A 3,967-nucleotide genomic window follows, 5' to 3' on the forward strand; every position below is an offset into this window, starting at 1 on the left:
AAATGCTGACTGCTTATGTCCTTTTTACCAAACTAAGCAGAACTAAGGACTACAAATACATATTCAATTAAATAATCCTGGACCTGATCTTTCAAGGGTTGTGGTCAAGATAGGAGAAATAGAAATAGATGAGGATGAATCTAGTTGGAAGTTCAGTGCTACAGCTCTATGCAAAGTTATGTGACAGTGAAGCAGAGCTACTTCGCACAAAGCCCGTTCAGTAGGATTTTCGAGTACTCGTTATATGCGTCAAGGTGCAGATTATTTAAAAAACGCATAAACAAACAGAAGGCATACCTTCTTGGAGTTCATACTTTAGTAAACATACATTGGTAAGGTGATCACAGTAGTGTAACAGTAAAACGCTGGTAATTATAAAAAAGGGACAGTACATATGGGATTCCGACATAGAATTATGTAATCATTAGAAAATAGAATTCTGATGAAATACACTACTATTAAAAGGAGTGGGTGGAGGGAGTCCAGGTATAAAGGAGATACTTGGGTAAAAATGTAAAGTTAAAGGTACCAGACCACAGTCAAGGAACACGGCAGGCTGGTGTAACTGGAACAAAGAGAGTAATGGTGCTCTGTTGAGCAAGTCTGGTGGGTTGGTAGGTGGCAGGTAATGCAGAACCTATGGGCCTGCTTCAGAGCAGACATTTTCTTAAAAGAAATATGCCATTATAGAGAAATTTTATGACATGAAATCACACTGATGATCAATAGTAGAATTCAAATGAACCGATCTGGGAATCTCAAGTTACTAGATTTCTTTGAACCTTCTAAGGAGCCTTGGTGGTGCTGTGGGTTAACTACTGGGCTACTAACTGTAAGGTCATCGGTTCAAAACTTTCAGTCTCTCTGTAGGAGAAAGATGAGGCTGTTTGTTCCAGTAGAGACTCAGAAACTCTATGAACGGTCGCTGTATGTCAGAATTAATTTTTTGGCAGTGAATATGTGTCTTAACCTTCTAGGCAAGCAGAGGCCACCTCAGTTCCATGGCCGAGGAAAACTGGTTCCTTTCCTTGGAGACCACTCACTGAGATCAAGTGAAACAGAGGCAAGATGATACTTTCACTGACTAAGATGTGTCGTTATTTTTCATTACTTCCAGGCCAATATTGACAATCAATCTCTTTGGACACTTCTGACTCTTATTCCAGGATAAATTAGCACCTTGAAAAAAGTATGTGCAATGTGGTTCAAAATTAATGGCAATAACAAAATAGCACGTGTGGGAGTAATTTTGACCTGGAGAGATTGTCAAAGGAGTGTTATCATGGACAGAGAAGAATATCATGGCGGGGGAGCAATTTACTAATGGTTATGGACCTGGTACATTTTTTTCTTCTCAATATTCCTTAACAGGGCTCAAGAGCAATTAAGCTGCACAAAATATGACAACAGTAAATTCACCATTTTGTTCCAGGGTACATTAACTTTCTTGAAATTTATTATAATCTAGACTGTATAGGTCTTGTTTATCTTGATAATCAACCATGTTGATGGCACCTTGCTGAGTGAGCTGGAAAGCAGAAGGAGCCCAGGTGCCTGCGTAAGGATTCAGGGCCCGGTCATCTTGGTACATCTGGGACATACTGAAATAGTCCTTATAAAGTAAAGCACATGTTTTTGGACTTTATATCTCCTCCCATAAAGAAAGGCAGTGACTCGTCACTGTGAAAAGTAGCTAAGCATATGTTCTGACCAGCCGCATGAAAGTGCAACATGACAGTACTGTTTCAGGCCTTGCCTCTTGTCCCTAGCTTTCTTGTTCACATGTATTGATATGACCTGGGAGGTGGGGGGGTTGGTGGTGGTCAGATCAACCCTTGTAGAGGCCACAAAGGTAATGGCATGTATGCCCATGGAGTAATCCTTTGGGTCCAGTAGATAAATTCTTCTACTCTTCGGTTGAGTTCTCTTACAATGCAATTTATGTATAGCTACTGGACAGAGTTTTTTGGGTGGGTAAAGGAAACAGTGGCAGTGTGTATCTATCCACACACTGATTTTTTTTCTTTCTGTGGAAACGGAAAAAGATAGCAGGGTTTCAAGAAAAAACTCCTTGGGCTTTACTTTGTGTAGTACAGTTCACTAATATAAGAAGATTGAACAAATATTAGATATCAAAGTTAAATATCATTAGTTCAATTGGACCTGATAATTAATTCAGACATACAAAAGAAAATATCATGAAATAATTTGGATATATGTACATGTTGCTCGAAGGGAAAGTCAGGATTGGATATAAAATAAAATGGGAGACATTAATATATGGATTATAACTGAAACTATCTGGGGGTGTGTGTGTAATGATTTTCTTTATAAGAAATCCAGGATAGGTTAATCTATAAAGACAGTAACCAGATTAATAAATCTTTAGGGTCATGATAGGGGAGATAGGGGGCAATGGGGAGGTGAGACCATGGTTACAAGAATAAAGAAAATAATAATAATAAAAAAGAAACTATAACAGATTGAATCATTAAAGAGAGAGAGTAAAACGAGAAAGAGCATCTAGGAGCAACCCAGAGAATGTGACAGAGGTCCCTTGAGATGATGAAAATGAAATTTCATATGAGCCGGAAGGAGCAGGAAGGAGGTGGAATCAAATCCAATCCACTGTGTGCATGTGTAGGTGTGTGGTGTGTGTGTGTGTGGGGGGGTGGTGGTAGTTGAGAGGGCAAAGAAAAAGAGTAGTTTAAATAGGAGGTGATTGGCAATAACATTGTTTACTGCTTTAGAGTCAGTTAAAACATCTGTTAGATGTACAATCATGAGTATTATTGGTGGTGTAGGGGAGGTTGACTGGGGAAGTTTTCATTGTAATAAGAGATGAAAGTTGAAGGCATATTAAACATTAAGAAATGGCACAGAGGCAAGAAATAACAAGGAATGTCCTACAAACGTTCTGAAATGTGGTGTTAAAATATGGAAATAATACCAAAGGAAGGATACTGTATGCATACATGGCTTTACTCTAAGGAGCCACTCCGCCCTATTTAAACAATTTTCTCATAACTTGAAGAAAAGAATTTTGTTTTGATTTTAACCTGGGGAACATTTGGTGCAGGATATTTAACACTGTTTATGTCCCCAGGATGAACTGAGGAAAGACTGTAGGAAGGGTTAGGTGTGTGTGTGTGTGTGTGTGTGTGTGTTGTGAGGAAAGACTGTAGGCAGGGTTAGGTGTGTGTGTGTGTGTTGTGTATTATTTGAGAAAGTAGACATCTGTCCAATTTTCAGAGAGGTTCAAGAACCCCCAAAGATTAATAACCACATATAAAACTATATTCCACCATTACTGTTTGCAGAATATTCATTGCTTTTAGAAAAAATTTAAATTGCTGAACATAAACGCAAGACTATAATTATGATCTCAAGTATGCTCATGCAGCTCTGCAGTATGGGAAACCATGCAGACTTTGATAGGGGCACGATAATTACAAGCAGCAGGCAGAATATAATTGTGGTATAATGCCAAGAACTGAGAGAAGCATGGACAAATGGGGAATTTAGTAAACAAATTAATTTTTAAAAATCCAGGTACCTGGAATAGCAGGCAAATGTCTAATAGTAGCGCATCAAGCTGATGAGTTATTAATTATATTTGAAAGTTGGATATCCAAAATATTGATTTTAAAAAGTTATTTGTTTAGGCGAGAGTGATTTCTATCTTCCTGTATCTTGCAGTTAAAAGATAGGATGATATAAATGTGCTTGATACAATGGATGGATGGATTGTGATAAGAGCTGTAAGAGTCCTCAATAAAATGATTAAAAATTTTTTTTATCACTTTCTTGAGAGCTCTAATAGATATTATAACAATCTATAATTCAATTAGATCAGGAATAGTTGTACAACTGCTGCCATGATCCTTTTCAAAACGTGTTTTTCTTTCTTCTTGAACTCTGATATTAGCTCCCCTTTATCCCCTAGCTCCCCCACCCTACCCTACCA

The sequence above is a fragment of the Echinops telfairi genome, unplaced genomic scaffold (genome assembly GCF_000313985.2).
Source record: "Echinops telfairi isolate 266 unplaced genomic scaffold, ASM31398v2 ScPeMD7_23;HRSCAF=83, whole genome shotgun sequence".
Taxonomy (NCBI): Eukaryota; Metazoa; Chordata; class Mammalia; order Afrosoricida; family Tenrecidae; genus Echinops; species Echinops telfairi.